This window comes from Equus asinus, chromosome 8 (assembly GCF_041296235.1).
Source record: "Equus asinus isolate D_3611 breed Donkey chromosome 8, EquAss-T2T_v2, whole genome shotgun sequence".
Taxonomy (NCBI): Eukaryota; Metazoa; Chordata; class Mammalia; order Perissodactyla; family Equidae; genus Equus; species Equus asinus.
In genome coordinates, this window is record NC_091797.1 from 74,879,994 (window position 1) to 74,891,579 (window position 11,586).

An 11,586-nucleotide genomic window follows, 5' to 3' on the forward strand; every position below is an offset into this window, starting at 1 on the left:
AGAAAGTCAAAGTTCCCGGGCAAATTTCCATCATCTGTAAAACGGGACTGACAGCTTGAATGCCCAAGAAGGGAATGAGGATTAAAAGAAGGAATGAATCTAAAGGCTTCGTCACGTTCCTGGGGCCCCGGGAGACATGGTGGTTCTAGCATCTACGTGAGCGGGGCCCGAGGGAGCCGTCTGAAAGCTGAGTTTGCATAACGCGTGAGTTCCCGCTCGCTGTTGTAACAAACGGCCGCGCGCTGAGTGGCTTAAAGTAACACGAGGTTGTTCTCCTGCAGGTCTGGCGCTCAGGAGTCCGAGCGGGCCTAGCGGGGCTGAGACCAAGGCGTCGGCAGGACTGGCTCCTTCCGGAGGCTCCAGGGAGAAGCCGTTGCCTGCCTTCTCAGCTCCAGGGGCCGCCCTGTCCTCCTTCTAGCAGCCCCTTGCTCCGTTCAAACCCGCAGCGCAGCATCTGCAGATGTCTCTCTGACCCTGAGACTCCCGTCTCCCTGTTTCAGTGTAAGGTCCTTGGGGTGACCCTGGGCCCACCCAGGGGATCCAGGGCAACGTCCCGTCTGAAGACCTTAACTAAAGCTCACCTGCAGGGCCCCTCCTGTCCCGTAAGATGATGCAGACACGGGTTCTGAGGGTTAGGACATGGACATCTTTGGGGAGCTATTATTCATCCCGTCAAGCAAGACGGGCCCATTTTTGTTACTTAGACTCAGCCGCGTGGCGGAGGGAGGGTGTTGATGGGGATGCTGGGAAGATGCTCCCGGGAACCATCTCCAGGTACGTTCCCCCTAAATGTCCGCGCTCATGGCTGTTGGTGTTAGGGCTGACAACTCAGGTGGCTCTGAGCTAACCCTCTGCCGTTGGAGGAAATATCGACAGACATACATACGCCCACGTAGTTCATGAAGTAGGGAGACCCTCTGATGAAGTTTACAAGGGAAAAACCATTAGAAATCCCTTAAAGGGGAAACGTCCTGCCAAGGAGGTGGACATACGGATGCTGAGCTAAGACGAGTTTGGAAGGACCTTAAGGACTTTTTCACGAGGCTTTTGTAGAAACAGGTGAAACAAAGGTCGGTCTTGCCCGACATGGTCTGAATATGGTGAGTTCCCGCTCCTCTCCTGCTGAGAGGGCACAGGACACCCCCCCCACCCACCCACGGCCCCGGCGCCCGCAGCAGCCCCAAGAAACCAGCTTCTGCATCATCGGGACGGGGCCCTGGGAACTCGACCTGAGGTCTCAGTGACAAATACGATGGCTAGTAATGTAAAGAAAGCTGGCCTCTTGCTGACCAGCTTCACGCAGAGGGAATCATTTCCACATCTCTGTGATGCTGTGTGCAGGCTGTGCTTACCCTGTTCCGTTCCTGGGAGCCTCGTCCAGGAGCCCCTGGGGAACGGCACTGGGTGGGGGGACGGTGGCCATCTCTGCCTCTTTATTTCTCCGCTCGGGGCCGCTTCCTCCGCACACCTGCTCCTCTTCCCGCTTCCCAGAAAGGAGAAACAAGGGCTGAAGGCTGCTCCAGCCGGGGCAGCGTCTCTCTCAAACCCCTCCGTGTCAGGGGAGCTGCTCGCCCGCGGGAGGCCACGCGGAGGCAGCCAGCTCTGCCGTGACGCGTTCATCGGGACCTGCCGGACGACGGGCCGCGGGCTGGCGGGGCCTGGACCACCACGGGGCTCCTGCTCGCTGGAGGCTGGGTCTGCTCGCTCCTCAGAAAGGGGAGCGTGTGTTTCTCATTGCTTCTTCTCCTTTTATTTCTTTTGCTTCTTGGTTTTTAAACAAATTGCTGCCGAAAGTTTCACAGAAACTGGCAGCTGAGGAGCTGCGTGCAGACTTTCTAGGGGCAGTCCCGGGGGCGGTGTGACCGAGGACAGAGACACCTGTGGTCCTCTCCCCTGTCCCGCTTCTCCCCTGGGCTCCTGCATCAGTGGGGCCGCCAGACCCTGTCCGCACCCCTCCTCGGCACCCCTCCCCTCACCCGCACAATGGCAGGAGCCCCAACCTCGCTCCTTGTCCCCAGTGTATCTCCCTAAGTGGTTACCGTTTGTTCACGTCTTACCACGTGCCAGGCGGCTGTGAAACCTTCCTGCAGTTCACTCCTCTAATTCTCACAATAACCGTATCATGTAGGCACCAAGTTTATCCCCATTTTACAGATGGGGAAACTGAGGCACAGAGAAAGTAAAGACTTACCCAAAAGCACACAAGTAAGGGGCAGAGCCAGGACGGGCACCTGGGCTGTTTCCCAGGCCTGCACTCTGACCACTACCCCACACGGCCATCCTCCGCCCCGCCCTCGTGGTGATTTTTGGTTTTGTTTGTTTGTGGTGTGGTTTTTTTTTTTTTGTTTCTTTTTTAGAAAGCAAATCTGCTCACAGCAGTTCCCTATTGAAAGCCTTTCTACGGTTCCCCATGGCTTTCAGGATATAATCTCCCCTCCACGGCCCGGCAGACAGTCCTTTTGTGACTGGCCTCTGCTGCCCCATCGCTTGCTGTTTCTTCTCACAGTGCCCCGGGCAAGCCTCCAGGCCTTTGCACGTGCTCTTCCTCATCCTGGCAGTCCCTTCCCCCCAAACCCGGTGCTGGTCCTTTAAGGTTCAGCCCGAAGACCACCTCCCTCCCCCAGTGTCAGCTCTAGTGTTCCACACCTGGCTCGCTCAGCGCAGCCTCCCAGCCCCGGCCCCGACTTGCTCGACTTGCTCGTGGTACTCAGGACTCAGCACCCTCGTTCTCATTGTCTCTCTGACTCCCTCTTGCCCACCGGGCTGCAGGCTCTATGGGCAGAACAGTGGCTCATTCATCTCCAGAGGCTGCAGAGTTGCTCCGAAAAGTTTGTTGAATGCCTGAATCAATGTTCCCAAAGCCCCCACCCCCGGCCCCCCTGAGTGCTGGGCCCCCCACAGGGCAAACTCAGACCCAGCACAGAGTGGCCCTTGATAGAAGCTTCTAGCTCTGGGAGGGAGAGCAGCTGGCCGATCGCCAAGACGCCGTTGGCAAGGCCGGGGGGGCGGGTCCCTGCATTCCCCGGGTCTCCCAGAAGGGCTGAAAGGTGGGTTTGTCCCACTCAGGCTGCAAGAGGAGTGGCCCGTGCCAGTCACGTCCTGTCTTTGGGCCTCGATGTTTTTGCTGGAAAGGATGGCTGTGTTCCTTTCCGTGGGCTGCTGTGACAAATCACCACAAGTGGGGGAGCCTAAAACAGCAACGGTTTCTCTCTCTGCTCCCTCCAAAGTCCCTTCTATCAAGTTGAACCTCCTCCGACCTGTGTCCCAGCTTCCACTCCCAGGTGCTCACCGAGAGAAATGGGCACGAGCCATGCTGTGGCAGGCGTCCCACATATAGAGTAGAGGAAGATGGGCATGGATGTTAGCTCAAGGCCAGTCTTCCTCAGCAAAAAAGAGGAGGATTGGCAGCAGATGTTATCTCAGGGCTAATCTTCCTCAAAAAAAAAAAAAAGAAAAGAAAGAAACGGGCTCGGATGCTCACACAAGGCTGCCTAGGACTGTTGACAGCGGCTCCATCTGTGAGAGCTGGCACCTGGAAACAGCCCGAACGTCCATCAACAGGTGGCAGATAGACAAACCGTGGTGTATTCACACTGTGGAGTGCTGCTCACAATAAAAGTGAACGGACTGTTGGCACAGCCGGCCAGCGTGACCCTCAGGCTCCTGATGCCGGGAGAGAGAAGCCAGACCCCAAGGGCACGTGAGGCGTGAGGCCTTCCTGTGAAATTCTAGAAAAGGCAAGACTTGGCCTCGGGGAGAGAGGCCAGCCTAGGGCTTGGTTACCTCTGGGAGGATTGACTGGAAGAGGCAGGACACTCTCTGGGGGTGATGGAATGTTCTAGATCGTGACTGGGAGGTTGGTTCCGTGAGTGTACACGTTTGGCAAAATCTCTCCAGCTGTGCACCAAAGGTCTGCGCGTTTCGTTACACGTAGACGCCGCCGCACTTTTCAAAGGCTCTGTCTGGGATTTCACCCGAGGGAAGCGTGGAGACCCATGCTGTGCTCCCTGAGCTCCTCCTCCCACGGTCAGCGGGCGTCCACAGCCACGTGGACGGTCTGGATGTAGCAGGCGGGCTCGGACGCGTACACTCACCCCGCGCAGCGGCGCTCAGCCCGGCCGCCGCCTCCCGGCTCTGGCTCTGCTCGCAGGCTCCGGGTCCCGGCTCAGAGTGCGAGTGGGAGGATGCAGTTCAGAGGCTGAGCGGGTTCCGTGCCCACCGGAGGCCCTGGGCGCCCTGTCTCCTTCCAGGCCCCAGAGTCGAGTCCTTGGGAGGGCGGGTTCCACCTGTCTTCCCAGCCCAGTGCCCACACTGAGAGGCTCTGTAAAATGACGGGCCTGGGGGACAAATCTCGAAATCCCTTCAGATTCTCACACTCGGGGGTCTGGCTGCCCCAGTTCAAACCGAAAGGCTGAGCTCTTGCGTCGTGTTTTCACTCCTCTCAAAACCGGGCTCCTACAGACGGTGGGATCCGAATAAGGTCTGGACCGGAGTTCCCAGCGCCATGCCACGTGGCTTCCCGATGCTGACCCAGCCACGGGGGTTCAGGAGGCTGTCCCCGGGGAAGCGGGGCGAAGGGTACAAGGAACCCTCTCTGTGTGTGTTTTTGCAACTTTTTATGAGTCTTAATCTATGTTAAAATCAAAAGTCATAATAAAATGAAAACAACAAACAGTAACAACAAAATCTCTGGGCCGCACCACGCGGATTCTAAGGAGAATTTTGTTAGTGTGTGCTTGTGCGTCTGTCTGCGGGAGGGGCGGGCCCCCTGCTTTCTCGTCTGAAAGGACCAGCGTTTCTGCACACTGTGTGGTCGTGCAGGGGCTCCCACACGCCCGGTTTTGAATCCCGTCTCTGTGGCTTACTCTCTGTGCGCTCTTGGCAAGTTGTCGAATCTTTCTGTGCCTCAGTTTCCTCATCTGTAAAGTGGGCGCTAATAGTGCCTGGCTGCTTGGGCTGTTGTGGGGATTAACTGAACTTCAGTACATGTGAGGCCCTGGAACAGTGCCTGGCGCTTGGCGAGGGCCCAGGACACATCACGCCTCATTCCCGCTAAAGTGTTGTGCTTGCCTCCGGTCAGTGCGCTCTGGGCACTGCGCTGGCCTTGGCTGCATCTTGTGCTCCCCACTTCATTCGGATCCTCAGGGAACGTTTATAATGAGGACAGCTTCCGTGCCTGAAGTTGATTCCCAGCACCATGACCACAGCACCTACAGAAGCATCCGGAACCCAGCCTACCACGCGTGGATGAGAACGCACCCTTCTCTGTGTGTCCCGTTAAGCAACCTCAGGGATGTGTGTGGTTAGGGGGACAAACTGTCAATGTGGTTCCCATCTCTTGGAGGCCACCAAGGCCCTGGTCGCCAGCTTAACCAAATGCGCCCCCTCTCCCTCCCACATGAATGTTCCGCGGGCCTTTATTTCTTAATGAAAATTATTTCGTTTCCCGGTGAGCTGAGATAAAGGGGTGGTTGCTGCCGCTGCAGAATTGGGGGACTGGCTGCTCTGGGTGCCCTGATGAAGCGCGGTTGACCTCTTGTGTCAGAACCCAAGCCGCCACCCCAGCTGGCAACCTCAGCCGGGGCCCTGGAGGAAGGACCCAGCTCAGTGCCCGGAGCTGAGTCCACGGCTGTGCCCAGTTTTGGCCCTGCCTTTCTCCTGAGCCCTCGGCCTGTGACCGCAGCCGTGCGCCCCGCCTGGGAGGGGTGGGGGCTCAGCTCTAGGACGGCCCCATCGCCCCCTCCCTGGTGGCTCCCTGCATAGAGCTCCCTTTGACTCTCCGTGGCCTGGTTCTGCGGGTTTTTAATCCGAGGAGGGGATCCTTTTTCTCTTTTGGCAGCGCGGTGCTGAAACGTTTACCCTGGAGGGGCGGAGGACAGGCCTGCTCTTCTCAGCGCCGTCAGACATTCCTGGGAGGAAGGGAAGTGAGGGCCCCGCAGGACCGGCTGCGGCCCTGCAGATGCTGGTGGAAAAGCACTCGATGAACAGCACCCTCTCGGGTCTGTGGCGAACATGCACCCAAATACAGGGACAAGGAAGGGCTGGGGGCCGGTGGGGAGAGCAGCTAGCGGCCAGCTTCACGGTCCAGCTCCTCCGCTTGCTGGCTGACCTCGAGCCCCGGTGCTCCCAGCTGTAAAATGGGGACAAGGGCAGCACTGACTGCCGGGGTTGCTGCGGGTGGAACGTGCTGACGTGTCCAGCGCTTGGCTCAGAGCCCTGCGCACTGGGAGCATGTGCTCGAGTGTCACCGTTGTACACGTCACCTGAGTGGGAGGACTCTCTTTTACGCATTTCTGTAGATTTTACATTTTCTTCACTGAGTGGGCGTTGCTCTTGCTTTGGGAAGAAAACAGCTTTAGAGGGAGGGAGGGATGGAGGGAGGAGCAGGGGATGGGGCAGGGAGGCACCAGACAGAAAGGGCTGGTGCCATGGGGGAGGCCTGGGGATAGGGACGCGGTGGGGCCCTCGGCGGCGCAGGCTGGCATCGGGGGCCAGGGCCTTGTCTGGGGTCCCTCGGGCACGTGTTTGTCCTTCTGGGCTCTGAGGAGGGACACTGCCCGCCAGCCCCTGGCCTGTCCTCTCTTCTGACATCACCTCTGCAGACTTTTCTGGAGAGAAAACAAGGGCCAGGCCCACTTACAGGTGGGGAGACGGGGGCGTCTTGGAGCTCATGCTCCGGGCTCCACCTGCAGCAGCGACGATGACAGACAGCCAGCACCAGAAAGGAAGTGGGCAGTGCCCAGCAGTCCCTAAATCCTCCTTATTTCTCCTGATTCCTAACCAAGAAGCCTCGTCTGCACCGCCTGGCACCCACCCAGAATGTCTCAGCTCACGGAGTCACCACCATCGGTGGTCTGGGACGCTGAACTAGCAGAAGCCCCCTTTCTTTGGGAAGCAGACAAGGCCTGGAAGGATCTGGAAGTCGGCCCCACGTGTGCAGGGCTCTCGCTGGCTCTCGTGGGTGACTTGCACTGTGTTGCTCTCCGGTTCTTGGCTCTCTTTTGAGATGCCTGCCAAGGGTTATGCAGGGCAGGAAGGGGAGAGCGTCGTGGTGGCACCAATCGGTGGTTTGGAGGGATTTGAGGCCCCCCCAAGTCTCCTGCCTCCACGTGAATCAAAACAGAATGCGAGTGCAGATAGGGAGGCAGAGGACAGGCCCTGTGAGGCCCCCAGCGCGGGGCTGTGACAGGATTTCAGGAAAGCAGGGGCGGCCGCATTTATGGGCTGAGGCCCCAGTGTCAGTGGAGGGGGCAGGTGGGAAGTTTTGGGAATCCTGGGCCCTGTGCTAGGAGAGGGGGCGGTGTGGCGTCCTGGCACCGAAGGGCTTCCCTGATCCGGGGGCTGCACGCCTGTTTGGTCTCACGGCCTCCTTCAGTAGATGGTGGCGTCCCCAAAGACGTCCACATCCAGTCTCTGGAACCTGTGAATGTGACCATGTCTGGAAAAAGGGTCTTTGCAGATGTGATAAAGGCTCTTGAGACAGGAGGTGACCCTGGGTTATCTGGGTGGACCCAGAATGAAACCATCAAGGACACGGGCAACGCCAGAAGCTGGAAGAGCAAGCAAGGATTCTCCCTGGGTCTCAGAGGGAGCGCAGCCCGGTCCACACCTCGGTTTCGGACCTCCAGTCTCCAGAAAGTGAGAGAATCGGTTTCTGTTGTTTTAAGCTACCAGATTTGAGGTGCTGTGTTAGGGCGGCCCCAGGAAAATGACAGCATCCCAGCGCTCCATGACACATTGTTGTCCATGCGGACAGCCAGCCAGGCTGATGGAAAACGCCCAGCGACGGAGGTTAGCGGTACGCGACAGGACCGGTGTCACCAAACCCCACCGACAAGCAAAATGCAGGTCGCCCAATTCCGGCCCAGCTTAAAACCCGGCGTGGGTGTTTCACCTGCATATAATCCAGGGTCTGGCCACTTTCGAGGGGATGGTCCACATGCCACAGCAGGAAGGCCGCTTTCTTTTTTCCATTTTTAAAAATTGTAACAAAATATACACGACATAAGATTTACTCTTAAAGCCGTTTTAAGTGTCCGATTCAGTGGCGTTAGTGCATTCACAATGTTGTGGTCTTCTGTGCCTGACTGCTTTCGCTCAGCATGGCGTCCCCCAGGGTGGCTCATATTTCAGCACGTGTCACTGCTTCCTTCCTTTTCACGGCTGAATAGTACTCCATGGTAGGATAGACCACATTTTGTGTATCCATTCATCCACCCATGGCCGTGGGGGCTGTGTCCACTTTTTGGCTGTTGTGAAGGGGAGGCCACCTTTATGATTGTGCCACTGGACACTCCAGCACGCTCCAATCCCCAAAGGGCGTGTGGGTTGGTGTTAAACAATGAGCAGAAGGATGAGTTTATTCCTTATCCCCAGAGAAACCTGCCTCGTTGTGAATAAGCACGGCGTGCCGGGGACAGGACGAGAGCAGCCAGCTTGGAGAGAGCAGGAATGAGCCCTGAGGACAGGTGTCAAGGAAAAAATAAGGCAGTTTGGGGCCTGGGTTGCCTCAGAAATGTTTGTATTCTGAATTCCAAATGCCTGGAATGATTTCTGAACATAAGTTCCTTGGAGAGAGGAAAGGACGTCTTTGAGTCAAAGACTCTGGAAAAGTATTAAGCTCTCTGTCAGAACCCAGGATGCGGAAATGTGCTGGGGGCCGGGGAGAGGGAGCGATGGGGGACGGAGGTCAGGTTTCAACCTTCTCTTCTCCCAGTCTGTAGTGAGACCCACTGCCGGGTTATCCGTGCTCAGTGGTTTCAGCAACACAGAGGGACCCACGGGACGCTTTATCCGCTGTATCCTCCGGCCTCTGAAGAATTCAATGTCTCCTTGGCTTTATTCGTCTTTTTGCCTCCCTCCCTCTCTCTCAATCTTGTTCTCTCTTCTGCGTTTGGCCAGCACGGTTTTGCCCTCTGTATTTCTAACCTCACTGTGTCCCCTTGTTTTATGTGTATCCCTTGCATATGGTGTGTAGTTGAATTTTGTTTTTTGAATCAGCATTAAACATCTTTGTGCCATTTAACCAATTTATGTCTGTTTTCACAGCTGATACACTCTGTGTTCCTTCTCTCATCTGGTTGTGTGTTCTAGGTCGTCTTTGCGATTTCCATTATTCAATGCTCTTTATGTATAGATAGTATTTTCTTCTTTTTCCCTCTGGTGATGTGAACGAAGTAACGTGGTTTTAGTTACACTAGCATTAGCCTTTAAATAAAAAATATTCAGGTCTCTCTATAATTATCAAGGTCAGGAATGAAATGGTGTCTATGTAAAATGAGACAAATAATGCTAAGCTATTTTCCACTTTCTGCAGCCGATCCCGGTTTTTGTGTGTATGCAAACTGTGATTTTGGAGTATTGTTTCTGTTTTTAAACATTAAAGATTTTCTTTCAATAATAATTTTTGACGGATTTGATTTTTTTGGCAGTCTCACTTTCTCCAGTTACTAAGATACTGTCATTCTTTTCCACCAGCATCCTCTCTCTGTTTCCACCTCTTTTCCTTCTGTGTGCCGGCGTCCGTACTTCCTTCTATCTTCTGTGTTGTCTCTCGGTTGATTTCTCCAATACACAGTTTTGAACAGCCAGTGTGGGTTTCCTTTCCATACGAATTCCCCCTTTTCTTACTCAGATCCCTTTTTATTTTTTCATCTTGGTCTGTCGTCTTACTTTCTTCTCCTCTCAAAAAGACTGCGGTCTTGTGAGCTATGCTGCTGTCTGGACTTTATTCCACGGGCCAGCGGCTCCGAATGCCTGTCTAGTCCCCAAGGCCAGGACTGCACATGGGTTTTTCGGTCTCAGATGAAATGAGACAGAGAAGAAGGCGTGAGGCTTTGCTCTAGTTTGTCGTAGCCGTTGGGGGTGGAATTCGTTTCCTACTGTTTCTCTTTGTTCAGTGGTGGCAATGGCAGGCCCTGCTGACCTCTCTTTTTGTTACATTTTTATCTTGCAAAATTAAGTGTTCGTAAAAGTTGCTAACTCTTTTATGGTCCCTATATTTAAAAAACAAAAGACTATGCCCAAGTCTGGAACTAGTACTTTTGCAGGAAAAGAGGCAAGTCGGAGACATGAGACAAGAAGACAGTTAGGAGCCTACAAAAATCGTCCAGGTGGGAAGCGATGCAGGCCTGGCCCCCACCGTGATGGGGGGAACAGAAAAGAAAGAACAGATTCCATTCAGAAGATGTTAATTCTGCCTTCTTAACAAGAGTCAGTGACCCACTAACCAGGACTCTGGAAAGGAGGAAAGAGAGGCAGCAGTGGCCACAATTTCCCAGCCTGGGTCACAAGGCGACTGTGGCGCCACGATCTGAACTCGTTGCGGGTCGGAGCACTGGAGGTGCCTGTGGGGCAGGTTGACTCTGAGGAAGCTGCAGGGCACCTGGATGCCCTGCGTGCCGGGCGGGGAGCAGACCTGGCCCCCGAGAAGGTGTGGAGGAGGCGCCCTGGTGGTGCTGTGATGAGGGCTCCAGATGAGAAGTCTGGACTGAGGCTCTGCGGCCGTCCACCTGCAGTCACGGTGGAAGGCGCCCGACTTAGGGCCGGCTGCTAGAACAGAACGCCCCCCACAGCCTGGGGGCTTAACCCACAGACATCTATTTCTCACAGACCTGCAGTCTGGGACGTGCAAGATCCAGGTGCGGGCAGATTCGACGTCCGGTGAGAGCCCGCCTCCTGGCTCACAGATGGTCGCCTTCTCGCCGTGTCCTCACGTGGTGGAGAGCGAGCGAGATCCGGTCTCTCCTCCTCTTCCTATGAGGGCATGAACCCCATCGGGGGCCCCACCCCCATGACCGCATCTAAATCTGCTCACCTCCCAAGGCCCCACCTCCTAACACCATCACACTGGGGGTTAGGGTTCAACATATGGGTTTTGGGGGGACACGAACATTCAGTCTATAATGGCTCCCTTTCCACCAGGAGAAATCCCTTCTTTGACAATCCTGTGGCACCCGGTCTGTGAGGGGTGCGTCCCACAGTCAGTGTCATCCACAGGTCCAACTTTCTGACCGCCTCCTGCTCTGACACCTGGAGGCCATCGCCCACCGCAGGAAGCTGAGCTAAGTCCACTGTGATCTTCAGTGGCCCTCGGATATACCGTCCCCCCCGGGTTTCCTGGACTTGTGAATTAAATACCTGAATTTTGCTCAAGGTCCTTAGATCCCAAACTACCCAGATGTCCATCCATGACTGAATGGGTAAGCGAACTGTGGTACATCCACACAGCGGAATATGATTCAGCCACAAAGAGGAACGAAATACTGACGCCTGCTCCATTGTGGATGGACCCTGAAAACGTGATGCTGAGTGGGAGAAGCCAGACACAAAAGGCCACCTGCCATAGACTCTATTTATATGAAACATCCAGAATGAGTAAATCCAGAGACACAGAAGGTAGAGGGATGGTTCCCAAAGGATGGGGGCGGGGAGTATGAAGTGACTGCTTAATGGGTTCGGGATTTTCTTCTGGGGTGATGAGAATGTTCTGGAATTAGATGGAGGTGCTGGTCGCACAACATTGTGAATACACTGCCACTGAACTTTTTGCATGAAAATGGTTAATTTTATGTTATGTGAATTTTA